Source organism: Ictidomys tridecemlineatus, chromosome 1, assembly GCF_052094955.1.
Source record: "Ictidomys tridecemlineatus isolate mIctTri1 chromosome 1, mIctTri1.hap1, whole genome shotgun sequence".
NCBI classification, from domain to species: Eukaryota; Metazoa; Chordata; class Mammalia; order Rodentia; family Sciuridae; genus Ictidomys; species Ictidomys tridecemlineatus.
The window spans coordinates 122,890,847-122,918,658 of NC_135477.1; the positions used below are offsets into that span (position 1 = coordinate 122,890,847).

At 44.2% G+C, this 27,812-nt stretch overlaps 1 protein-coding gene and 1 long non-coding RNA gene across 8 annotated transcripts in view; one reads left to right on the forward strand and one right to left on the reverse strand.

Annotated features, from left to right (window-relative positions):
- Positions 1 to 27,812, reverse strand: part of Fgf1 (fibroblast growth factor 1) — a 94,423-nt gene that overhangs the window by 33,294 nt on the left and 33,317 nt on the right. Inside the window, exon 1 of one of the 6 annotated variants that reach the window (XM_040271870.2) lies at positions 13,873 to 14,017. The exons of the other annotated variants lie outside the window; for them this stretch is intronic. The gene's annotated coding sequence lies outside the window, so the exon portion shown is untranslated. Of the gene's footprint in view, positions 1 to 13,872; positions 14,018 to 27,812 lie in introns of those variants that run through there. 6 annotated transcript variants of the gene reach the window in all.
- On the forward strand, positions 5,566 to 27,279 carry LOC120885261 (uncharacterized). Of its 2 annotated transcripts, none has more exons than XR_013437919.1 (4): positions 5,566 to 6,109; positions 22,209 to 22,300; positions 23,501 to 23,630; positions 24,266 to 27,279. It is a non-coding gene; the product is annotated as an uncharacterized LOC120885261 (long non-coding RNA). The 2 variants fall into 2 exon arrangements; XR_005727749.2 differs by lacking the exon at positions 5,566 to 6,109 and adding an exon at positions 11,227 to 12,128.

Genomic DNA, 27,812 nt, shown 5'->3' on the forward strand with positions numbered 1-27,812 from the left:
AGAGATAAGTCTAGCCTAGCCTCCCGTGTCTCCAGGAAGGCATGCATTACAGTTAAGACACCATTTCTCAAAAAAATGGCGAGGGTAGGTAGGTACCGACAACCGCCACAGCGTACTCATCGTTCGATGAGGCCTCTTAGGAGAGATTACTTCAGGTCTTGGCAGGTAGCTCAAAGCATGGTTTGCTTCCAGCCCTTCAGCTCTCCATGATCTCCCTCCTTGTTTATTTCTTTTTGGGATCTGACCTTTCAAAGCCATTTATCTCCTTCAATGTCCACTGGCCCCTATCATGTTTTAGAGATCAAAGAAGACCCACTGGGTTGGGTGGGGCGGTTTGAAAAGTGGAGAAACTTGAAGTTATGGGCCTCTGAAAACAGGTTAGGCAACAAGAAGCAAGGAGAGACCTGAGAGGGGCTTCTCTTCCCTTCTCTGAGCTGTGCCATCTTTTGCACATAATTCCTCTGGTCAGCCAGAGATCCTGCATTCCTTGGCTCCTCCTGGCTTGGTCAGGTGCAAGGGGCCCTTCTTGGAATTTGATAAATCTAAAACTTGAGATAGTCCCACGGGGTGAAGAGGACAGAAGGCAGAACATTCTCCAGTGTTTCATGATGGTGTACTCTTGAACTCTTAATGGCATAAATTTCCTATAGATCTGTTATTATAGAAAATAAACACATAGATGGGTGTTGCTTTTCAAAACTGTCCTTCATAGGCTATGTAGAAGTTTGATGGATTTGATTTGCAAAAAAAAAAAAAAAAAAATCTTTATGAATGCATAGCATTTACAGGCAGGGTATCTGCCTCCCTGAGTCTGTGTGGGGCCCACTCTGTCTAAAGAAGCCCCCCTCACTTCCGTGTTTTCTATCCCTTCCCTAAATGTGTTTCTTTCATATCATTCATGATAATTCATAGTTATTGTTCTTTCTCAAGCTACATAACTGTATACACACAAAAATGTAATCTAAGGGCCCATATCGGGCTTGGTTTGCTCACATTGTATTGTCGGCACTCAGCACTGTTACTCATCCTGTCTTTTAGAAATTGTTATTATAATTCAAATTATTATAATTATATTATTGTTCTTATTTTGTTCACCATGGATATTTTTGCATTACAGTGGAATTTCAGAAAATATCACATGAAGCTATTACTCAGCGTGATGACGGAGTGAAGTTTTTGCTTGAAGCAAGTGCTTGCCTCCCATCACCCTCATCCACCCCTGTTAGCTGGTTGACTTCTTCAAGGTCTATTAATCAAGCCCTTTGACTCTAGTCAAGGCTCAGCAAATGTCCACGCTTATTACCAGCCCTCCAGTAGCCCCACTCCAGTCCACCAGCACCTCTAGCCTTACCTCTAAAAGAGCATGCTCCCCGCCACCTCTTTATGCTGTTTTTCCCTCCTGACATTTTTATACACTGAGCCTGAGAGATCTCTTTAAATCTGTATCAGATTGGTCACTGCTTGGCTTGAAACCTTCCATGGCTTTCCTTTTGTGTGTGTGTGTGTGTGTGTGCTGGGGATCAAACTCAGGGCCTTGTGCATGTGAGGCAAGCACTCTACCAACTGAGCCATATCCCCAGCCCACAGCTTTTCATTTCTACAAAGTAAAATCCAAATTCTTATCACAGTCTCCAAGACCTTCATGACTGCCTGCTACATGTCAGTCACCCCATTCACTCCTGGATCCTTGAGCTCACTGCAGTCTTCTCCAGCTGACTTCCTACAGTGTGTTCCCTTTCCTGCAGCTTCCTTCCCAGAGGGTGGCCTCTGGCTGACACCTTTCAGAAGGTGGCTGACAGGCCTCCACATTGGAGGGCTTCCTGACCTCCCCCCCCCATTCTCTTTTGGAGCCTCCTGTGTCTTTCCTTCCCAAGGCTAACCACTGTTCGTTAATTAATTGATTAATTGCATATCCACCCACATGAGTGGCTGTTTGGTCTCTTCTCCTCTAGACGGTCAGCCTCTGGAGGGCTACAAAAGACATGTTTATTCAGCTCCTTCCCAGTCCTCACACAAGGGCCAGCACAGAGGACTGAATCAAATATGTGTTAAGTGAACGAGGGAGGGAAAGAATAAGTGAATCAATGAATTTTTCAGATTGCAAATTTGTGACCTAAGGATGCTGCCACACGCTAAGGCATGTTCATGTCCCATTCTGATCTCTGTTGTCATGACCTTTGCTCTTCTAAAGCAAGCCTTTTTCCCCTAGATTATTTTTATAGAAAAAAGTGAAGCAAATATAGAGATAATTATTGATTCTCACTCATCAAGTCCCTGTTCCCTATCACCAACATCCTCCTGAGAGCCTGTTGCAGAATTCCTAGGAACCACAGGAAGTAAGTCCACTAACCACTTGAAATGCTCTTACAAAAATAGATTGGTTTCTTCCTGCGGAAGGGCCTCTTTCCTTAGAGCAAACATTGCAAAGAAATTTTATCTGTTTTTAGGCTCCTCCGCCTCCAATCAGATAAATCCCAGCAGGATTTATCTGGACAGACTCAGAATCCTGTTCTGAAATCGTCTCCCTTTTGGCTGAGTTATCACTTGAACCAACTGCTCATTTTTTATTTCCATGCTATTGTTTTTACATTAAAATGATAAGATGGACTCAAATCAGGGCCTCGGGAACTACTGGGATATTCTAACGTACATTGATATTCCAGAAGGGTTTTCCTGTCCTCTAGAGGCCATCCTGTCCCTCAGACTGAAGTCTCAGGTGTGCTGTCTTCATCCTTTTGATCACTCCCTTCTTAACAAATTTCCAATTTCTAACTTTTATTTAAATTACCCATGAGCAATTTCATTTACTTTTAATTTCCCCTTTTAAAGGAAGCTTCACCTCTCTAGGGCAATTGCAAAAACTTCCCGTAAGTAGAAGGCAGTCAGAAAGATAAACTCCATGAAAAGATGACCCTGTCACTGGCTTCTGGTCAGATGCCTCCCACCTCCTCCTGCCTGCTGAGCCCTTTGGCCTACAGAGAGGGCAGCAGTTCCTTTGGCTGAAAACATAATTGTCCTCACACAAAAGCTGTCTCCCTGAATAACCATAAAGATTTAAGGAGCCCTAACAGGGTTTCTCTGGACTCATCTTAGTGCTGCTCACAATCTCTCCTGTATCTTGGGGTGCCTGCCCCTTACTAGGGAAGCAAAGGACTGGTATTTAGGTCTGTTGCTTTACTGTTGTTATTATTTCAACAAGTAAGCAGTATGGATGCCAGTCTACTTAGGAACTCTTAAATATGAGGGAGTGTTAGAAAAATTAGGAATATAGATAAATCACCATAAAGTTTCTAAAGTCTGTGTATGATCATTCTTTTTTCTTGTGATGGGAATTGAACCTAAGACCCTGTGCCAGGCAAATGCTGTACCACTGAGCTACACCTCACCTGCGTGACTGTGTATGATCATACATGCCAGCATTAACTTCTCTTTTTTGTTAATATGTAAGCAGTTTAGAAAATGAAAAAATGCATACGTTATGTTTATATTATGAGTGTACATTTATATATTTGTTATAGAACAATTATAGAGAATCTAATTATTATTGATGCTCTTTTTTTTTTTTTGATACCAGGGATTGAACTCAGCAGCACTCAACCACTAAGCCATATTCCCAGCCCTTTTTTGTATTCTATTTATAGACAGGGTCTCACTGAGTTGCTTAGGCTGAGGCTGGCTTTGAACTCATGATCCTCCTGCCTCAGCTTCCAGGGCCACTGGGATTATAGGGATGCGACACCACACCTGGTTATTGATGTTCTTTTATGGTCTGAATTTCTCAAAATGTTAGGAATGTTTTCCTCATAAACCATGTGCACATCTTCATTTGTAAGGGGCTGCATGGGATTTCATTATACCAACACACTACGCTGAGTTAACTAATCCTTGATTGTTGGACGTTTGATTTGTTCACCATTTGTTCTCATTATCAACAAAATTGCTGGAGTCATCTTTGTGCATCATGTTATTATTTCCTAAGGGAGAATTTGTGGAAATTAAATTCCTGGGGGAAATCATGTCCATTTGATAAGGTTTTTAACTCAAACATTTCAGGAAGTTTCTACCTGTTATGGGCTTAATTTGTGCCCCTCGAAGTCAGGTGTGCTGAGGCTACTGGGGCAGAATGCCTGATACAGCATTGGTTGACGCAGGTTTGAAGGCGTCTTTTGCCCCAGACTCCCTGACCCTCCTCTGCAGTGCCCTCCTTTCCCCTCTCTGACATCTGTTGGCAGCTCATATCCTTACTTCTTTTTCCTTATCTTATTTTTTCTTTCCAATTGACACATTATCTTACAAGGGGTACAGTGTGATAATTCAATACATGTACACAGTTCCTGCTCTCCTCCATGTGATGCTGGGGAATGGGACCGCTGGGCTTTTCTAAAAACAGGCTGACTCTCCCCTTCTATGGAGGAGGGCAAACAGCCACTTTGGTTAGAACCTTTCCTTTTAAGACTCTGCAACAGAGAGTGCTCGGTAATGAACCAGAACTGGATATCACTCACCAGATGTGCCCAGACTGATTGCTCATTGCCACATAAAACTGTATAATTTATACTTTCCCTTTTGATTTTCTTATGCCTTTTACATTTAATTATAAGCATCAGAAAGGCAGGGAGACAGACCATAATGGTTTAGACAAGAGATTTCAGAATGGGGAAACCAGGTTTCCAGTCTGGCTCTGTAATAAGTTACTGAGTGGCTTTGGCCAAATTCCTTCATTTCCCTGGGTCTCATTTTTCTTGTCCATGGAATGAAAATGATAAAAATGATAATAATACCTTGCAGGGTGGTTAGGAGGATTAAATGAGAAAAATGCATGCAAAACACCTAGCACATACTAAGGTCTCAGTTCACTTGCGTTACCGTCACTGTCTTGCCCAATGCCCTTTCTGTTGTATTTAGCACAGGTAGAGTTCAGTGTCAACTGAAGTGAGCAAAATAAACAAGACATTTGTTTATTTGCTTCCTCCAGAGGTGATATAACAGCATTCATTTTCCTGCACATCCCAAGTCTGGTTTACTTTGAAAAGGTTTTCAGCACTGTGGTTGGAATTTCCAAGAGTAGCTTCCTACTGGAGCCGCCTCTCGTGTCCTTGGCACAGGACATACCATGGCACTGGCACCCTGAGTTCACACCCCCTGGGTGCAAGAATCATGTCAGAGTCCCTGTCCTTGGGGTTCTGACCTGCTGGGCTGAGCTGGGGCACCTGTGTGTCCAACCGGACTCCACAGGGAACCCTGAGGCATACTTGAGTGTGTCACCCCCAGGTCTGGGGGAACTTTTTCTGTCCCAAGGTAGAGGAAAGCACTTCAGCCCAGAAGGGAGGGACGAGCTTGATTTTTTTCCTCCTTTTGGGGAGGTCACTGAAATATCTCCAAATCTACTCTCTTTGTTTTCTTTAAAAGCAACAGCCGGGGAACACTGCCCATTTTGATATGTTTATTTTTTCTCTTTCTTTCCATTACTCATATTTCCTTTACTGAATTATTGTTTGTTGCTACTAGGGGGAAGCAAGTAAAAACAGAGGGTGAGGCAAAATGAGGGAGGCTGCTTCTCAGCCTGCTCTGCAGCCATAGGTGAGGGAGGTGGGAGCAGCAGCCAATGCATCTGGGCTGCCTTTGGCTTGCTGGGGCTTTGCTTTGCTGATTATGGCAGTACCTGGTGGAGAGGCCCAGATTTCACTGAGCTGAGCCAGAAACAGTTCTGAAGAATCAGCTGGGACGAGCACATAAACAGGCAATAAGTCGAACTCATGCCTCCAGGGTAAGGAAGGTCACAAGGCTGGGAATTGCTAGGGGGTAAGGTCCTATGAAGTTTTGTTTTCTCTCAGCCTCTTATTTGGTTTGATAAAGTTGCGCCCAGCTGTTTACCCATCTGAATATTCATTCATTCACTTGACACATTTAATGAGAACTTAGTATGGGCCAGATAGGAGGAATGGAATAAAGAAGAAAGCAGAGGCAAGGAGGCCTTCTTGGAGTTTGAATTCTAGTGAAGAAGAAAGAGCCCCAAGAGGCGTTTCAAGATGGTGGAATAGAGAAGGTCGCTTTCCTGGCTGCTCCGCAGAATGAAAGCAAGAAAGCAGACAGGCAGCTTCTCAGCAAGGTGGGTGAACAGAAAGAGCCCTATGCAAGGGATTCGGCGTGAACTCAGTGTTACAGTGGCAAAGTCCAGGGCACCATGGGGGGCAGGTAATAAGTGACCTACAAATGCCTGAGAGAGGGGAGGACATCCTGGAGGAAGGGGTGGTCATGTTGCTAGTGAGTGGAGAGAGAAAGGTAGCAGATAAAGGTGTACACAAAATTCCTGATTCCAGAAAGAGCCTGTTTCACTTGGGGAACTGAAAAGTGCATCCTGGTTGAGGAGAGAAGGCTGTGGCTGGGGAAGCTGACAGCCGGATCACCCTAAGCCTGGCAGGCATTGAGCTGAAGGACTGTGAGAAACCACTGAACAATGCAGGCTATGGAGTGACATCCCTGGATTTGCATCTTAAGAATGTCACTCTGGCTGCTGAGTGGAATACAGGAGGCAGAAAAAAGTACTTGCTATTGCCCAAGTCGGAGGCTGCAGACCTCAATGGAGTGGTATGTGTGGGTACGAGCCAGAGGTGGTGTCACTGTTCAGAGCGATGGCTCAGATATCCTGGAAGTATTGGCCCGGGAGCCTGCTCCAAGAGAGACTGCAATATGTAGTCAGTGCATTGAATCAGGAGATGAGCTAAACTTGGATTTAAATAGTGTACCACTGAATACCAAGACATAGGATTCCCACACGGGGTAGTGCTACTTTGGGACTGTGGGCTCATTGGTCTTCAGTAGCCAATTTGGAAATGAGGCACCATGACAAATCAGTAGATGACACATGTTGCTGGGGAGCCAGGGTTCCCCCACTGCCTGTCATGCCAGGTTGGGCACTCAGGGCTGCTCTCCATGCTTTGGCATCCTGTCCTCGACTCACCACCGGTGACTGGACAAACTGTCTCTCCATCAGCAGCATGAGCATGTCCTCAAGAACTAAATCTCCTAGTCATGCTACTATAATTTACAAAGCCTAGAAGACAGTGTCATTTCTGAGTGGCTTAACCTGGTGGGGGTGGGGCAGGGAGGAGGAACGGGACCCCTGGCTTTCCAGATGCCTCTGGACTTAGGCTTGTGTACGTTTTGCTGATGCCAGGGGAGATAGCTGAGACTGCCTAGTGGGCTTCATTCATTTATTCACTTTATAAATGGTCGTTAGGAATCTTCCTTGTGCAGGGTGCCATGTGCACACCTGTAATACCAGCAGCTCAGGAGGCTGAGGCAGGAAGATTGCAAGATCAAAGCTAGCCTCAGCAACTTTCAAAAAATGAGGGGGGCGGGTGCTGGGATGTTGCTCAGTGGTTAACCCCTGGCTTCAATCATTGGTACCAAAAAAAAAAAAAAAAGAATCTACTTTGTTCTGATTCCATTCTCAAATGGTGAGCAAAGCCACAGAGCTTTTATTCTCTGTAATCTTACACTCTGGTGGCCCACCCTTCCTCCAAGCTCTTCTCAAATGGCCCAGGGGTTCCCTGGTATTGAATCCAGGGTTTGAGGACTAGTGACCTCAAATAAGAGAACTTCTAGATCTCAAATGTCCCAAGCTTGTTCTCACCTCTGGGTCTTTGAACTTGGTTTTCTCTTGGGCTGGCATCTACCAACGCTGTCATCTCTCCCATTGCCTCAGAGAGACAGGAAATTTCTCCCTCAGAGCAGGCCTCATGCTGTTTGCTCACCCATTTCCAGGCTCTACTCCCCCAGGACAAAGCCCCCGTGTATCTTATCCCAGTGTTCAGCACAGGCTGGGCGCCTGAGATGAGTTCAATAAATATGCTGACTCACACCATTGACTAAGAGCAACTCAAAATGAATTGACAACTTACATGTAAGGCCTGAGGCTATAAAATAACTAGACGAAAACACAGGAGAAAGGCTTCTTGACATTGGTGCAGGCAATGATTTTTTTTGGATATCATCCCAAAAGTATAGGCAACAAAAACAAAAATAGACAAATGAGATTGTATCAAACTAAAAAGGCTTCTGTACAGGGGAAGAAAAAAACAAGAAAGAAAGAAAACAGAAAACAAAAACAAAAACAGCCAAAGAGTGAAGACACAACCCACAGAATGGGGGAAAATATTCGCAAACTATATACTGATAAGAGGTTAATATCCAAAATGTATAAGGAACTCAAACAAATCAGTGGTAAGAAAACAAATAAGTCAATAAAAATGGGCAAAAAAACCCTGAAGAGACAATTCTAAAAAGAAGATATACAGAGAACCAACAGGTCTATGAAATAATGTTCAACATCACTAGTCACCAGGGAAATGCAAACTCAAACCACAATGAGATACCACTTCCACTTGTTAGAATAGATGTTTTTAAAAAAGACAAAAAAAAAAATAATGAGTGCTGGGCTGGGGCTGTAGCTCAATGGCCAAGCGCTTGCCTCACATGTGTGAAGCACTGGGCTTGATCCTCAGCACCACATAAAAATAAATACATAAAAAGATACTGTATCCATTAACAACTAAAATAAAAAATAAAAAAATATTAAGTGCTGATAAAGGTCTGGAGAAAAGGGAGCCTTTGTACACTGTTGCTCAGAAGGTAACCGAGTTCAATCATTTTGGAAAATAAAATGGAGTTTTTACAAACAACAAGAGAACTACTATACAATCCAGCTATCCTACTACTGGATATATATCCAAGGGAATTGAAGTCGGTATCTTGAATGGATATCTGGCTCTCATGTTCACTACAGCATTATTCACAATAGCCCAGATAAGGAATCAACCTAGGTATTCACTGATGGAGGAATCAGTCAAGAAAATGTATCGGTCAAGAAAACTGTAGAACACTACGCAGCCTTAAAAAGGAGGAAATCCTGTCGTTTGCGACAGCATGGATGAATATAGAGGACATTATACTAAGTGGAAAAGCCAGAGATGGAAAGGCAAGTACCACATGAGCTCACATATGAAATCTAAAAGAGCCAAACTTAATAGAATTGTGTAGAATGGTAGTTGCCAGGGCCTGGGGCTGGGGAGTGGAAATGGAAAGATGTTAATCAAGGGTATAATTTCAGTTAGAAAGAATCAATTCTTCAGGTATAGCATGGTTGTCATAGTTGATAATAATGTATTATATATTTGAAAATTGCTAACAAAGTAGATCTTCAATGTCCTCACCATATACACACATAATAACCATGTGAGGTTAGGGGTATATTAATTAGGTTGACTGAGAAAGTCATTTCATGATGGATACCATGAATACATTTAATATTTTTGTCAATTATACTTTAATAAAGCTAAGGAAAAAAAACATATTCACTGAAAGAAAAGATTATGACAGAGAGGAATGATATTCTGCCCCATCCCATGTAGTACGTCAATTTTGCTGAGAAGATGCGCATGCTGGCTCAGGTCCCCTCCTGAACCAAGGCCCCATCAAATATACTAATTTTCCAATTATCTTACTGAACCAAAGTGTGAATATTTTTGACTAATTGAATCAATATGCAATTAATTCTATTTATTTTTTGAAGTCACTGACACCCTCCCAGGTCCCACAAAACCAAACTGGCCTAACAGAGAGATGAAAAGGTTGGGGAAGAGACAAGATTTAACTAGATAATAATAATAATCACTAATTAATTAACTCAAAAAAATTTATTAAATGCTATCATTGATCAGGCTCTGGGAGCACAGGGGCAAATAATAAAAGCCAGCTTCCTGCTTTTGCTGTCTTTTTATTCCTATTACTCTTTTTTTTTCTTTTTCTTTCTTTTCATTTTCTCTTTTTTTTTTTCCAGTACTGAGGATTGATTCCATTGTTGCTCTAACACTGAGCTATATCCCCAGCCCTTTTTATTTTTTATTTTGAAACAGAGTAGCTAGGATTATAAGTATGCATCACTTCACCCAATGAGATATTACATTTTAGAAAGCAAACAGTTGAGTATGAAAATCTGGAATGGCCAAGTAAGGTGGCAAGAATCCTAACTTCTTGGGAAACTGAGGCAGGAGGATCCAAGTTTGGGGTCAGCCTCAGTTAATTTAGGGACACCCTGTTGAAAGAAAGAAAGAAAGAAAGAGAAAAACTGAAATGGTTCAAAATGACCCTAACTCCTTTGAAATGAGGGGTGGCTGGAGGAGGACACTGCACCCGTAGCTGGAAGTGGTCAAAAAGAAGGATGGGGCTCTCCAAGGACATTTGAGCTGGGGCCTTTGAGGGTGAACAGGACTTTGCCAAGGTGGGATCAGGGGCTGGTGCAGGCCATATCCATCTAAGCCTGTGTCAGTCAGGGGAGGAGGTTTTGTGATCCTCATGGGGAAGGAGCTGGAAGAAACAACAGCTGTTACCCTAGAGTGGGCAAGGCATTCAGGATGACCCACGGGTTGCAGGGGCCTGCAAGAGTTAACATAATCTTTTTATAGGACAAATGCTTCTCTGGGACCATTGCTACCTCTATCCTGAACCTGTCCTGATCCCTACGAAGCCAAAATCCATTTCCTCCATGGCATCCTGTGCATGTTGGCTGTAGCTGTTTGTGGCAGTCTCTACATTCTACCCTGCAATTAGAGTTATTTGCATCCTCTGCTTGGGCTCCCTGATGACCCTTCAAGTCCTCAAGGGCAGGGATTGGGTCTGGGCACAGCTGTCCCGCTGTAGACATGCCCTCTGGCCATACACTTTTAGGTGCTCAGTGAATATTAATTGATGCTCATATCCTCAAAAAATGAGGATATCTGGCCAGGATAATAAAAGGAAGTTGTAGGGAGCAAAAAAAAAAGTTGGGGGGCAATGGGGATTAATTGCCTATATTTCTATGGGTCTTGATGGTGGTGAAACGCATTGCGACTTATCTTGCTTTGTCCCTGCTACTCAAGGCTGTGAATGTCCAGGTCTGCTCTGAGATTTTTGCTATTTGGTTAGTTGGGTGATTTGGGGTTTGTTTGGATTTTCTTATCTTCTTATGTTTTCTATGCTGTTTCTTTCTTTGTTTTTAAGAGAGTTTATTTTCTCCATATGCAGAATGTTTTGTCCTGAATAATCTAGACAGAGGCATCTAGAATGTATTTTCTCATTATTTAATGAATATTTTGAAAGTTTAATTAGTATTTAAACTGAAATTCATTTCAGATGGAAATATGGATCACTACTGAAGTTATAAAACTGGTTCTCACTTGTGACAAGACGGTTGCTGTAAAAGTAAATGTAATTTTAAAACAAAACATAGATAGCTAATGAAATCTAATTTATTTGCACTCTGTTAAGTACTTCGCTTATCTCTTGCTTAATCTATTGTAAAAGTGACCACAGTGTATATGCTGTTACTCCCGGTCTCATTCCTCAGGTACAAAACTGAGATCCTGAGAAATTAAGCGACTTCCAGGTTTAGGAGGTATTTTCGACATGCAAACTACTATCCGGCTTTTGTTTGCCCATGGAATATGTAACGAGAAACTTGTTAATTTCATGGAGCTAAAAAGTAGAACAAAAGGTGGCATTGGAGACGATTGACTTTTAAAATAGATATTTGTTTAAATGTTTACTCTCTTAAGTAAAAAGAAAATCCAGTGAAATGTGAACAACAAAACAGAAAAGCCCGAGGAAAGCAGAAGTTGTTTTCTAGGAAGAACAAGTTCATGCACCTACCACAGTCAGAGGAGCCAGTCAGCCCTCGGCTTCCTGGGTCCCCCAGTAGATGCCCTGGACTGTGACATCTCACTTCAGGACAAGGAATGGTCTGGTGAGAGAAGGGTTACCAGCGGGCAGAGAAAGAAAGAAAGAGCCAGGTGCTCTGGTCCCTTGTTGGCTGTACCTAATTAACTGAAATCAAGTTCATTTTCTGGTTCCCTTGGACTGGAGGCAAAGTCCTTGTGGAGGCCTGAGGGGATAGTTTGTGGGGCCATTTCAAGGTCAGGAAACTCAGAGCCCAGCAGCTTTGTTTGCATCAGCAAATCCAGCTGCATCTTGCAAGCACCGGATGGGCCTCAACTCCCAACATAAAACAGATGTCTGGGCTACAAAGAAGGAACACACAGGACTTCTGATCTGGAGGACTTTGTCTTAATGGCTTGGAAAAAGGACAGAAGGTAGGTGGCACACAGTTATGCCAAGTTATGCAGCAGCAACAGCAGTAGAGGGGGGAACAGACCTGGCTTTGTGTTGGCCTGGGCACGTGGGCTCCACAAGGAGGTGCTTGGAATGACTTAGGAAGGCCACGTGGAATCCCTGCCTGCACTGCCTTTGGCTGGGCTGTGGGAAGAGGTGGGGTCCCCTAAGCCAGTGAAGGGGAAAAGGGATCACAATGGGCATTCCATTTGGAGCTTAGCCCTAGACATCGGTCTTCTGCTTTTTGTCAGCTAATATTACTGAATGTGATGCATATCATAGGTTGTGTTGTAAATCTCTCCTAATAAGTAAAGGGTTGCTTGATTAGGTTAATCATGCTACACATCTTTCAGGCAATGCTTACCAGCTAGAAGTATTCATAAATAATGAAAAACCAAATCCTGCCAAGTGCAGTTGCTGTAATCCCAGCAACTTAAGAGGTTGAAGCAGGAGAATCATGAGTTCAAAGCCAGCCTCAGCAATTTAGCAAGGCCCTAGGCAACTTAGCAAGACCCTATCTCAAAATAATAAATAAAAAGGGCTGGGGATGTGGCTCAGTGGTTGAGCATTCCTGAGTTCAATCCCTGGTACCAAAATCAAACAAAACAAAAACAAACTCCCAAACCCTAATTAAACGACATGCCCCTTCCCACGCACAGTATCCAGGGCACCCAGAAAGCCCCCATGGCTTCTGTCCACTCATTCAAATGGATCAGTTTGTTTCCATATCACGATGTATTCTACTAATTGAGATTCATTTAGTAGATTTGCAAACTAAAATATTGTAGTACAATTCTCCCTTAAAGGAAAGAACTCAACAGTTACAATAACAACTCAAGATACTAAGAACTGTGATTTTGAAAGGCAATATCAACATATATGCATCAGGAAAAGAGACTAAAAATTATACACACACACGCACACGCACACACACACACCATAAGGACTACCATACACCCTCCAAGATATGACAGCTACCATCGTTGGATGGTAAGCTTGAATTTGTTTTTTGTTTTCTTCTTTTTATTTTCTAATATTTTATGAAGAGCATGTATTTTTATATAATCAGAGAAGTTTTATTTAAATAATAAATTTTAAAATACTATATATACTCCTTGCTGTAGTCTGGGAGCTAATACTTTAATTTACTGCTTTTACAAGGCTTTCTTAAGGAAAACAAGGCTTTTCCCCTCAGATAAGATTTGGAATTTCTCAGTAGAGAACAAAAACTGTCCTTAAGATTCCAATGGTACCCATGAGAGAGGGGACAGCTAAGGATAAGGCTTCCGATCCCCTTTTATGAACTCAGTGTAGAAAAGAGTGTTTTCGCCCTCTCAGTGACCATTTGTCTTCATCTGACCCTCGCCCTGTCTTGTCTGTCGATAGGCTCCTCATTACAGTAAAGCAGATTTACATTGCTAACCACAGTTTGCTAACCACAGGACTGCAGCCAAGTCACTTAACATCTTTGTGCCTCAGTCTGCTCATCTGTAAACTGACAGGCTTATGATGAGGAAGAGATGAAATGCCCCATGTGAGCTCATGGTAGTAGCAAAGCCTGAAAGGCTAGCTCTTATCACCATCCCGCTGACATGTCCCCGGCAGTCATCATTTCTAATCAGCACGTGAAGCACATTTCTCTGATTTACCTGGGCCCTGTAATCTCCAGATGTGTGGTGAGACTCTCCTTTGGCCCCAGGAGAAAAAAAAGAAGTTCCTGCTTACCTGGCTGGTCTCCTGCAGAGGTGGCAAAGCCTTTGGTGGAGTAGTGAATTTCACTCCCAAGAAGCCTCAGGAGCCTGCTGCACCAGGGCTGGCTGGCCTCAGTAATCCCGAGCTCTCTATAAGCTGTTCCTCTTGGCTACTCTGACTCAGAATGTCTTACGTCATCCTGAGACAGCGTTCTCCTCCCCACCTTCCCAATTTCTACCTGCTGTTCTGGACATTTGTCATCCTCTTTGCGCAGCATCTGAAAGCCACACCCCACATATTTGAGAGTTACCCACTCCACCTATCTCCCCCTCACTCCCCACACAGACAGACACATGCACACACACGCACGCACACACACACACACACACACATCATTCTTGCTGAGTGATTTGTGGCCACCAGACCTTCCCAGTGACTCTGCGAGCCACACGGCATTCTCTAATTTTCAGGAGTCTGTTTCAGCTGCTTACAGTGAAGAAACCCAGCCAGCTCCTCCTTGGCCTTCCTACCTGTGTGGCCTAAGTCCTCTGGCTGGTGGTTCCCAACACTCCCTGGGTTTCCATTTCATATCGTTTATTTATTGTTTGTGACATGTTATTATTAGTGTCTGCTTGTTCCCCTAGACTGTTAGCTTCGTGAGGACAAGAACTAAGGCTGTGTCGTCCTGGGCAGGATCTCCACCGCCGAGCAGACTGCCTGGCACACAGCAAGCCCTCAACAAGTGCCAAATGAACAAACAAGTCAAGACCTTAGCACACACCAGGGGACCAGAGCAAGACAGTAGTTTCCTGTGGAAAACCAGCGAACTAGCCAGCTTTCTGATATCCTGGCTCAGCTCCTACTGGGATCCCAGGGAGGAAACCAGATTTCCTTTAAGATCGGGCAGGGGAGAAGCTCTTTTAGCAGCATTCCGTGCTGTTGGCCACAAGTGGGTGAGTGATCCCCCAGGCAGAGGTTAGTGTTAAATCCTGGCTTCTCATGCAGTCATCTCCTGGAGCTCCCGCTTAAAATGGAAAGTGGCATTACTCATGGCAAAGGGCAGACAATATAAAAACATTTAGGTGGGGCCCCGACACAATGGGGTGAGTATTCCCTGGTGATGGAAGAGTGCCTCTGCCCTGAGCACTCACAGCCCTGGCAAGCAGCTCACTCAGAGCTGGGCTTCTGAGCTGCACTTGCAACTTAGCTCATCACCCTTGATCTTTGAGGTGTCCTGAGACATTTCATTCTTCGGCCTGCAGCAGGCCTGGTGGAAGGACTGACCCTGAATCATTGATATCCGAAGTTGCAGAACCTGGTCTCTGGCATTCAACAGAACTGGGTCAAAAATCCCAAATTCTTAGAGTTACCAGTTCTGTGACGCTGAGAAATTTGCTTAATCTCTCTGATCCCCAAGTTCCTCGTTGTAAAATGAGTAAAATAATAATACCTACAGCATGGTCATCAGGATAAGTAAACAAGACAATTCGCACAAAGCCCTTATCCCAGTGCCTGGCACATTTCCAACACTCAATAAGCAACACTGCAGTTATGGACTCTGCTCTTCTCTCTCTGCCTTCAGTAACCCCCATTATAACCCACCCTTTATGTTTTCCTTTCTTTGTTCGTTTCACTTAGCCTCCAACTCTTACTTGGTCCAGGAATCTTCTTTTGCCTCTCCCGCTCTCCTGAGCTCAGGTCACACCCCAGCCCCCTGGATGGTCACTATTCATTTCTAATTGTCTCCATTCACTTTGTCTGTCAGCTTGCTTACCAAGACTCCCCCACTTGATATCTGTCCCTGTCATCGTTTTTATTTTTTAATTTCTTTTTTTTTTAGATGTAGGTGGACACAATACCTTTATTTATTTATATGTGGTGCTGAGGATCAAACCCACTGCCTCACGTGTGCTAGGCAAGCGCTCCACCACTGAGCCACCACCCCAGCCCTGACCCTGTCATTATTTCTTCCGCGCTTCCGCATCCGTGATCTGATACCCCATGAAGCAAAATGTGTGTTAGAATAAATCAATCCAATCTTAATGCAGCCTTATAGGTTGGGCATCGATCTAAAACAAATGGGGCTCAACACCAGGATCCAGTGCTCTAGCACAAATGCCTGAATTCACAGAAAGCAAAGGGCCCAAAGTCCAGGCTTATAAAACCTGATGGTGGGGTGACAGAGTGACAATGAAAACACTGCATATGAAGTTTTTTTTCCCCCCTTAGGAAAGAACATACACTACCGACTTTCTAAAGACAGGCTTCTGTAGTGAGCACATGAATTATGCAGGGAGAAGTAGGTGAGTTGAGACTGAGCACTGTGCTCGGTGGTTCTACACCAAAGAACCACACACAGCCACTACCAGTTCCTCTAGGGTTTAGAAAACCTTCCACCTTTGACTACCTGGGATTAGATTAGCCTATTAGAATATCCCAATCCTTCCCTTATCCAACATTAGCCTTCTCTGTGTAGCCTTCTCTGTGCTGAGCACACTTCTGCATACCATGCAAGATATTGTAAAAATAAAATACGTAAATAAGTAGGTGATTGTGAGCCCTGCACTCCAGGAATTTAGCAGCCAGCACAGGAGTTAATGCATGGAAATAGCTCTCCTTGGGCGAAGAAAATATGACAAGCATCACAAACAAGACAAGCCCCCCGACACAAGGAACAAATCACTTAGGATGGAGATTTGGGAAGAAGGGTTCATGATTAGGGTCTCAAAAGGCCAAGACTGATAAGTGCCCTGGGCAGAGAACACACCTAGGCAACGTACAGAGTTGGGGAACACTTAGAGCCAGAATTGGAAGATTCCACTGGGAATCCAGCATATCTCAATCCATGGGCGAGAGGGGTAAACCTGGGAAAATCATATGTAGTCAGGTCTTACATCCCACCCCTGCTGAACATTTCCATTGGATGTCCACTGCTCATCTTAAAATTATTATGGCCCAAACAGACCTGTTGATTCCCTCTTTCCAACTCCCCAGATGTTCCTTCCTAAATATTTCAAATCTGATAAATATTCCCGGTGCCTCAGCCCCCCAAATAAAATCAGTTTTCTCTCTCCCTCTCCTTCACCTCGCCTAATCCATTTCTCAGCGAGTTCATTAGTTCTAGCTTCAAAATAGATCCCCAACCTGGCCTCTTCTTCCCTCTGCATCACTACAGCCATGTTCCCAGTCACTGTCATTTCTTACCTGCCTCCTGGCTTCAGTCCCTGCCCCTCTCCCTTCTGGGTGGGAGTGTGAAGGCCATTTAAATGGAAAGGTCACAGTTCTCTTATCATGAGAAATATGAGACACGAAGATGTTCAGAAATAACCTCCGGCGTGGAAGGGCTGTAGAAATAGAAATACTAGCCTTGGGTCTGGCGGTTCTGAGCTGCTCTGGAGAGTGCTGATTGGAGGCTGGGGTTGTGGCTCAGTGGTTGAACACTGGCCTAGCATGTGTGAGGCACTAGGTCTGATCCTCAGCACCACATAAAAATAAATAAACAAAATAAAGGTATTCTGTCTATCTGTAATTCAAAATATTAAAAATGAAGAGTGCTGATTGGTTATTTATGGTGCTTCCTGACTGGGTTGTCCCAGTCTATGCTATGATGGCCCTGTGAGACCATGACACTGATGGCCCCATTGGAGGGAACAGAAGTGCCCCAGGGTTCCTCATGCATCTTCCCACATTTCCTATACCTCTTTAGGGCCCTGCCTGCCCTCAGCCAGCCGGTCAGCACATGCTGCCCAGGCATGTGTCACAGCACAGACACCCCAGGAGTGCCCGGGTCCACCCTCATCTGGCCAGAGGAGTGGCCACCTTGGCAGCCGGCTGTGGCCCTTTGTCATGGCCCCGTCACAGCACACACACGTGTCTGCGCCAGCCCCGTCAGGCAGCCTCATCCTGGGCACCTCGGCTCACTCCCTGTCCCCTCCACTTCCTTCAGCCCTGCATTTCCAGACAGAGTCAAAAATGGGTTCACATCAAATAAGATTTGTTTTGCTTCAGTGTAATTTTCCATTTATAGATGGCCTTCTCTCCGGAGGCTCAGGCCTCCTTCCTCCGTCTTGGTTTTTTTTTTTTTTTTTTTTTCTGGGTATTTGGGATAAACTCTTGGTGGTTGTTTTTGAGTCCTGTGGTCAGCAGCCCCGCCGGTCATTCATTCAGAATGTCTCCAGAAAGCCAGTGGTTGCCTTGACAGGAGTTTATGCTAATTTCTGTGGTTTCTGAGACCTCTATAGGACTGTGCCCACAGAGCCAGTGTGAATGGTTAAAAAGTAACATTCAGCCTGGCTGGGCAGGTCCTTGTCCCCAGTTGAGAATGACAACAGCAGCAGCCGACACCAGCAGCATAGTCCCTTGTGCTTTGCAGACAGGGACTACGAGGCAGGTGTTGTTCAGACCCCCCCCCCATTATACAGAGGAGGAAATGAGCACACAGGAGTGCAGGCCAAGGTCAACCAGACTCCCACGGGGGGGTCTGACCCTGCTGACCTCATGGCCTGGCCACTTGCTCTCCTTTGCCAGCCTTGTGATCTAGCCATACCAGTGTTGCTTTGGTCCCTTGGATACACTATGGCCCTCCTGCTCCAGTTCCTCTGCATGTACCTTCCAGTGCCTGGACCTTGGTTCCACCAGTCTACAGTGAATTCACCCTGAACCATCTTTCAGATCTTCTTTGAAGATGCTCTTCTGACCCCTCTCTCCCCACATACCCAGGCCAGATGCCACATTAACCCACGGCACCACCTTCCTTGTCTCCAGAGCACTGGTTGAAGTTTAAATTCTATTTTGATTAGTGCAATTTTCTGATCAGCATATGGCTCTCCCTCCAAACCATAACTCCAGGAGGGCAGAGGCTTGGAAGTGCTGTGGTGTGTGTAACCTTCTCGTTTGCGATCACCACTCTGGACTGAAGTGAGCTGTTTATCATCTGTCTCATCCTGTGAATTTCCCAAGGGTGGTGTCCAGGTCTTCTTCAAACAGAGTGCTCAGCTCAACAAATATTTGGTGAGTTGGACTAAATGAACTGGATTTAATTGAATAGTGTAACTTGGGAAAAGGGATTGGAAATTTTGGAACTTTTCATGGAGCAAACCCATAAAATACAACCCACTGGGCACAGGGGCCCACACAAGTAATCCCAGTGACTGGGGAGACTGAGGCAGGAGGAGCACAAGTTCAAGTCCAGCCTGAGCAACTTATTGAGACCCTGTCTCCAAATAAACCATAAAAAGGACTCAGGATGTAGTTCAATGATAGAGCACCCCTGGGCTCAATCCCCAGTGCAACTACAACAACAAAAACAAACCCATTAATTCCAGGATCTTGGAAATCGGGAATGATTTGAAAGAGAACAGCCTTTTAAAAATCCAACTTCACTTACAATGAACTAGCGGTCGTTCACTGGACTTTGGACAGTAAATTAGAAGGATGCATGACTTTCCCAAAGAAGTATAATATGTGCTTGTAAATCCAGGAGAAATGAAGAAGAAATAATGTCTGTCCCCCCAAGTTCATCTGAAGTTTAGTAAAAGTTAGGGCATAAATAACCAGTGCAATCTCACTGGATGCTGCATGGAATTTGGTTCCTTCCAGCCTTTGGCCTTGCGTCATTTCCTTATCTCTTGGATGACATTGCCTGGCTCATCTGCCAGTGCTTTCGTCTGCTGTCTTCTACTCCATAAATATTGTGGCCTGGTTGAAAGGAAGCACCCGCTCTTTGGGGCTGGCCTTTCCAGGGTTTGATCCCTCTGTCTGGCAGATGAGCCCTGAATAGAGAGAGAAAGCAAAAGGGGGGCTTCTCTTCTGCCCAGAGGAACAGCAGGGTGAGGGACGAGCAGGGGGTCACGGGCCTGCTGCTCACCCAGCAGGGTTTATGAAGATAGCGCCAGGTAACCACAGGTTCCCATATCCAAACAGGGCCTGGCCTCAGCTCTGCCCACCCAAGCTCCAAGGAAAACAGTTATTTGGAAAAATGGTTTTCTTTCATGCTGCCTCCTCCTCCCTATCATAACAGATTATGAGCATGTTCCTTGGAGGATTGAATGGTTCCTTTTAAGATGTTAGAAGCCATTTCTGAGCGAGAGGATGAGCCTAGTTAAATTTAGTAGTCCTGCTGCACAGAAGAGATTAACAGGTAATTTGAAAGAACATCATTGAGGCTCCAGTAAACCATTACGATGCTCCTAAGTTTCCAAGCATTTTGCAATAAAAATACTACCTAGTTATCACACTAATGATGAAAGCGTAACTGTTCTCATCTTGTCCACCACTAAGACCTGCTCCTGGTACACTCCCTGGCACATAGTAGTACTTGGCAAATATTGCTAAACGAATACAGGAAAGACATGGCTGCCCTAAGGTTCTGACAGCTTTCCAGAGTGGACAGAAGACCTCAATCTTGGCCATGCTTAGCTCAGACACAGTGGGTGATGACACTAAATTGTTTGCTTCTAGATCTAGTTCCTGCTTATCCAAAATTATGAATCTTATTTCCAATAGTTAATGAATGTAGGTGATACCCCAGTAGCTTAACTCATATCTAAGAAAGGGCATTAAGAAAAAAACCACTGTGGTCACCAAGGAATTATTCCTAAAGGGAAAGCAGAGCCATGAATAACATGAAAATATAGCACGACTATTGAAAGAGGACATCTTGGGGTTACAGTGGCTACAGCAAAAGATAGTCAAAGATTTCATTTATGTCAGCGTTAGAGGGCTAGCGTTGATTTCCAAACTTTGGAAATTACGCCAGATACAGGCTGGTGCAGTGGTGGTGCCTGAGGCCAGTAGAGGGCACTCTGAGCCAAGCGTGCTGCCCCCAAATCAGAGGGACCCCACCAAGAAGTGGTTTATGCTTCATCTTTGTTTTTCCTGAATGTTTTTATGGTTTCTACCCGAAGAAGATAGGGTTTTACCTACTCTGCACCAAAAAACTATCTGATAATTTCACATACTAAATACCGAGTCCCAGGAATATAATCATGTCTTTAAAAATGTTAATGGACATCAACCTTTGATCTCCTTGAAATCTGTAGACAAATTTCCCTCGGGTTAAATCTTAACAGTGTAAATGTGCCCTCAGGAATGAGAATCTTCTTCAAATATTGACTCTAGGTATAGAAGGTCATAAAAATCAAACCAAGAAGGGCAGACTGTAATGTCATCTCTTTGAAAGTGATTTATATTTGGTCTATATTCATCAGGTGAATAGGAGTTACTTATGCATCAGTACAATTACCTGTAGCATTGTGATTAAAAAGAAAGCTGTATATTCATCAAGTTGGAATATGCTAAAGTCTTGTTTTCAATTTACAAGCTCCGTTGGAAATGTCTCCTTCCCTGTGCTTGTAATTCCTAGCCCTGAGAGAACAAATAAATCAAGAGGCCATTCCAGGAACCAGCACACTTATGTGCCAACCCTGCAACTGGCAAGTCCAGTACTAAGAATTTGTCCTACAAAAGAACTCACACAAATGCCCAAAGATCTATGTGTGAGATTCACTGCAGTGCTGTTTGCAATAGCAAAAATTTGGAAATATCGTCATATCAATAATAGAGCAATAAAATAAATCATACAGCCAAGTCATATCAAGCAACTATAAAAAACGAGAGATAGACATTTATGTGCATTTTTGAGTGGAAAAAAAGAAAGCCATAGAACAATAGACATAGAATCATTTCACAACTTTTTTAAAAAAATATTTTTAGTTGTTGATGGATCTTTATTTTTTTTAAATTTATTTATATCCAGTGCTGAGAATCAAACCCAGTGCCCCACATGTGCTAGGTGACGGCTTTACCACTGAGCTTCAACCCCAGCCCTGAGTACCCCATAATTTTTTAAAATCACATATGTATGGGTACACATAGAGAGGAACCTGAGGAATTGATTACTTCTGGGAAAGGATTGGGGTAGATGAGAAATCACATTCTATTCTGTTACTGTAGGAATTTTTCTAATTTAAAAAAAAAAACTTTAAAACTCTCTAAAAAGAGGGAAAGAATGTTGTTCACTGAACCTTTCCCTTTGCCCCCCAAATTGAATCAGTTCCTTCAACCTGAAAGTCCTTCAGTTTGGTGTGGATATGAGATGTCCCACAAAAGCCCATGTTAGGAAACTCAGTAATGTTCAGAGGTGAAACAATTAGATGACACAAGCTGAAACCTAATCCATGGATGAGTTCATCTGATGTATTAATAATTTGAAAGAACTTCCATGCTGGGTAGAAAGTGTAGGCTGGGCACGGTTGGAGGAAGGAGGTCACTGGGGGTGCCTCTGGGCTTATATTTTGTTCCTGACTCTCCCGGATCTCTCTCTTTCTGTTTCTGGCTGCCAGGAGCTGAACAGCTTTGCTCTCTTCCAGGTGTTCTCTTCCACCATGATGTTCCGCCATGGCCCTGGGCCCAGAGCAATGGAGGCAGCTGTGGACTACATCTCTGAAACTGTGAGCTCCAAGTAAGCTTTTGCAACTCGAAGTTGTTCCTGTCAGGTATTTTGGTCAGAGCCAGGAAGAGCAGATGAATGCACCTTCCTAATCCACCCGGTGGCCCTCTCGCCCCTCAGCTTCTTTGCACAGCTGAGCTTACTAAAGGAAGATGGCACCCCCGGCCCTCTGGGGCTCTCTTCCAGCCTATTCCTCCCTCGAAACCCACTTTAGAAAAGCCGATGAATGATCTCCTCCTGTACCTGGGTTGCAATGTCCTGAGAATATGTGGTCCATTGTGGATGTTGTTGTTTTCGTCTTTCTGCAGTGCTGGGGATTGAACACCGGGCCTCACACTAGAAAGCATCAACACTACACTATTACATCTCTAGCCCTTGAATATTGTCCTTAATTGACTTGATTTTACCAATTGGAAGATATCATCTAAAACTCCTGCTCTCCGGTTTCTCTTTAACCCTCACAATCCCTGGCCCCTTTCACCCATTATCCTTCCCAGCTGGAGCGAGGGTCAACCTGAGACTGGATCTCTACCACTCTCTTATAGACTCTCCAACCCCAAAGGGCACTAGGACTTTTCATCCTACTCTAGATAATGCTCCCCTCTCTAGTTTCTGGGTCTTCTTTCTCTGTATCTGAACTTGCTTAGTGCTCAGTACTGATTTCTCTTCCTTTAGCCACTGTTTTAGTCAGCTTTTCAAATTGCAACAAGTACCTGGGAAAAACAACTTAGAGAAAGAAAGATTTATTTTGGTTCACATTTTCATAGGTTTCAGCCCAGAGTTGGCTGTCTCTCTCCATTGCTTTTGGCCTGAGATGAGACAGGGCAGAAGGGTGTGGCAGAGGAAGACTGTTCAGTTCATGGTGGCCAGGAAGAGGGAGAGAGAAGGAAAGGGACTCCAGACAAGAAATACCTTTCAGGGCATACTCCCAGGACCTACTTCCTCAACTGTGCCCAATAACCTACAGTTTCTACCATCTCCCCATGGTCCATATAGCTATCAATGGGTTAATACATTCAGGAGGTCAGAGCCCTCAGGACCCAATCACTTCCCCAAAGCCACACCTCTGAACATTGCTGCAGTGGGGACCAAGACTACCACACATGAATCTTTGGAGGACATCCAGATCTAAACAATAGTAGTCACCCTTGGAAGTATGGCATCCTTCAGGGGCCTGTCCTAGGTGGTCTCTTTTAATGGTGTTCTCTCTAGGTGTCCTGGTCTGCTTGAGAGTCCACCACATCTCCCAAATCCTGTCCTGTACCTCTGCTCTGATGTGCTGATTTGTAGCTCCCACCATCTGAAAGAAACCTTCCGGAACATTCTGCAGATGCATCCCAAGGTAGAATCCATGCATTCCTACTTCCATTGCCCCTGAGAAGACAGTGTAATGTTTGCAAGTAAACCAAGCTGAAAGACTTGGTCATATTCTGTTTCCCTCACTACTTACATGCATCTTCTCATGATTGGACCTAAATATCAAATTTTCCTTCTCGTTCATCAATGTCTTAACTCTAATAAAAAAAATTTTCCATCTTTATCCATGGGGAAATTGCTTCTACTTTTTCTCTCTGCAGTTTATTCTTCTTACCCTCTCCACAGCATCTTCTGCCTTATCCTCCCAAACCTCAGATCTGACCACGTCTTGCCCTTGATCGAATTTCCTCCATTATTTCTCATAGCCCACATACCAAGCTCAATTTCTTAGCTTGGCATCGAGTTCTGTATGATCTGATTAAGAACTTTATTCACTAGAGAGGCAACAAACAGCTTATACGATGGGTCACGCCTCATAAATATCTTTGTGAATGATAGTCGTGGTCCCTGCCCTCGTGGGACCACACTGCGGTGCGGTCTTCTAGGTAGCACCCCTGGGTGCAGATGCAGGCCCTTCCATGTGTGCACAAGATCCTGGGAGACCTCCACAAGCCCCCAGTTTCTTCATGAAACATGAATGACAACAGTTTCTATTTTCAGAGAGCTGCTGGAGGATTCAAGGACACATGTCAAGAGTCAGCACAACACCTGGGACAAAGTAAAGGTTCCAAAGCCGGGGGTGCCACTGTGAGAGGAGTGCCATTTCTTTAGCTTGGCCCATCTGAATGCTTCCAAATGTTTCTGAAAGGATTGCAGCCAAAGATGACAAAGGACTTGCTCTTTGGACTATTTTTTATTGACTCTCTGCCTACATACTTCTTGATTCCAGAGAAGTCCCTGAAAATAGCTATAGACAGCAATGCTGATGGGACCTCGTCCCTGTGTCACCAGCCCTGTATGGGGCTGCCATAGGACCGGACCCTGGGAAGTGCCACAATCTTCCTCACACGACATGGCCATGGTTTCCCCTAGTTTTTCTGTAGTGGGGGCTTCCCCACAAGACCTCATCTGCTAGGTAGCTGGAAACATCTTTGTTCTTATCCCATGGGAGATTTAAATGGTCCTGTTAGGAAATGCTCCAGCCTCAGTGGCCCCCTGACCTTGGCTGCAGAAGGAGTTGGGAGGAAGCACCCAACCTCTTCCTGGAAGAGAAGATCCAAGATGCTCCTGCACAGGGTCCTCTAGGCGCCCACGCTCTCTGGCATGAGTGCTTTGCCTGCTGTGTTCTGCCCACCCCTTTGTCCTTTATGACTCAACTTGGGACTGCTGGTCTGTCCTGGCCCAGGGCCGCTCCCAGGCTGACCAGTTCTTGCTGGCCATGAGCCTTGGCTTCCCCACCCAGAAGGTTTGCCGGGACCCCACTGTAGGGTCACCCCACAGCAGCCTCTGGCTCATATCTCAGCATCTCATCTTGTGGGAACGGCATCAAAGCACACCCACTCGCCATCCGTCGCGCCCGTCACCCTCCCAACCCTGGCGCTGCAGCCCCGCGTTGAGAGCCGCCTCGTCTCCACGTTCTCCCCTCAGTGCATCAGGATGTTTCTAAAGCCAAAGGCCCCTCACCCCCCACCACACACACACACACACACACACACACACACACACACACACTTATCATACCTTCTTTTCTAACCCGATCTTTAAGACTGAACCTCACACCACACCCCCACAGTAGTGGGAGCTCCGCAGACTCTCTGCCGAGCCGCGCCCTCGCTATGTGAATTGGGAGCACAAGCCATTTTGCAAGTCTCTCCACAGATCTTGGCAGTTGAGTCCAACTCTTCTTTATTCTGTGCTCCCCTTTTCCTTCTCTGGCTACAGGAGACCGGCCTCCTGGCCCAGCCTCTGAGAGGGAAAGCCCAAATGGAACATGGTGTATAAGCAGTGGGATGGGATGAGAGGAGTGAAAACGCATTGTTTCATTTTTGCAAAACATTTCCCTCATACGACTGTCCCCTTACAGGTTGAGGCTGTCAGAGCTGACGTCCTCCAAGGCATATTTCTTCGCTCATTCTTAGCTGTGTTCCTTTCCGCTGAGCACCTACAGCAGCAGGCAGGCGCTGTGCTGTGGACCCAGTAGCTGCCTCACAAATGGTACAGACGTTCTCATCTCCACATGGCAAGATGCTCAACGTCTTTAGCCACCAAGGAAATGCAAGGCAAAAGCACAAAGTCATGTTGTGCTCATCATGATGGCTTTAATGGAAAAGGTAGACAATAATAGATATTGTCAAGAATATGAAGAAATTGTTCACATGTTGTTGGCAAAATGCAAAATGGTGATCACTTTTGGAAAACACTTCAAATGGTGAAGCAGAGTTAACCAAATGACCCAACAATCTCATACCTAAGTATATACCCAGGAGAAATGAAAGCATATAAAAGTAGTCTACTCATGTTCATTCAATTACTCATAGTAGCCAAAAAGTAGAAAAAACCCAAATGCCCATTGAATGATGAATGGATAAAGAAATGTGGTACATTCATACAGTGGAATATTAGCCATAAAAAGAATGAACATAACATGATGAATCCTGAAATTTTCATGTGAAATGAAAGAAGCCAATCACAAAAGACCATATTTTATAGGACTCCATGTTTTCATATACATTCCATGTATATGAAATGTCCAGAATAGGCAAATCCATAGAGATGGGGAAGAAGAGAAATAGAATATAACTTTTTAAAAGGTTGTTTTGCGTTACTTTTTGTGGCTCTGGGGATGGAGCCCAGGGCCTCACGCACAGTAGACAAGCACTCACCACTGAGCTACATCCTGACCTTGTAAAAAAAACAAGTAGTTTTTTAGTAAAACACTAAAAATATCCTGAAATTAAATAGCTCAATAGTTGTAGAACCCTGTGGACATACCAAAAGCTATTGGATTGTATACTTTAATTGGGTGAGTTGATATATGAATTATATGAGTTGATATATATGAATTATATCTCAATAAAGCCCCCATCAATTCTCTCATTCTCTCTGTCCCAGTTTCTTAGCTTTCCTAGAACAAACATGAATTCAACTTTCTGTCATTTTGAGACTTATTCTAGCACATTTATTAGAGTCCCATATTATGTAGGCACTAACATAATAATTTTTAAACATCTTTTAAAAAAATTTTTAGTTGTAGTTGAACACCTTTATTTTATTATTTATTTTTATGTGGTGCTGAGAATCGAACCCAGCACCTCACACATACTAGGTGAGCACTCTACTGCTGAGCCACAACCCCAGTACCCCAATATAATAATTTTAAGTGGTCATTTTCTGTTATAAGGTGGACTCCAAGAGCATGTGTCTGTTTGATTCTGTCATGTCCATCACGCTTAACCCAGGACCTGACGTAGCAGGGTCTCCATTAGTCTCTGTGGAGTGGATGGCTTCACAGAGCTCACATCTTAAGTGGACACAGTCCCAGTGACAACTGCACGTCATTCATTCATTCAGCACATATTTTCTGTAGCCTCCTTGGTGTGTGGAGCGTGGGAAAGAGGCAGACATAACTGAGCCCTGGGAGAACCTGGAACAAGGAAACCCACACGAGCAGGTTTCACAATTCAATCAAACACTGAAAGCAAATAATATTTAATAAAGGTTTGCATATATTGGAATTGGATGGTTTTCATTGTTTTATTTTTATTTTTGAGGTCGGGTCTCTGTGTTACCCAGACTAGCTTCAAACTCATGATCCTCCCGCCTCAGCCTCCAGAGGAGCTGGGGTTATAGGCCTGTGCCACCCAGCTTGCAAGTTGTTTTAACGTCCCTCTTAAAAAAATAAATAAAAATAAAAGGAAAAGTTAGGCTGAATTGAGACAGTCATGTGAAGACAAAGAAGTTTCTAAGGGGCCAAGGATGGGTAAGAGGAAGGTCATTCAGAAAAAAGAAAATCACTCCATAGAATGATCTCGTTGGTTAGGAGGCTAAATTGTGATTTTAATTTCTCGTTGACATGGAGAGTAAAAGCAGAAGAAGGTTAAGTGCCAAGTCCCATCCTTCATCTCCAGTTGGGGAAGGCTTTGAGAAGAGGTGTGATGGGAAAGGGTGACTCAGCGGCTGGGAGGGGAGAGAAGGAGGGAGTCTTAAAGAGCCGGGGAAGACTTAATGAATATAATTGTCCTCTTCACTGTGGAAAACTGGGGGGGCG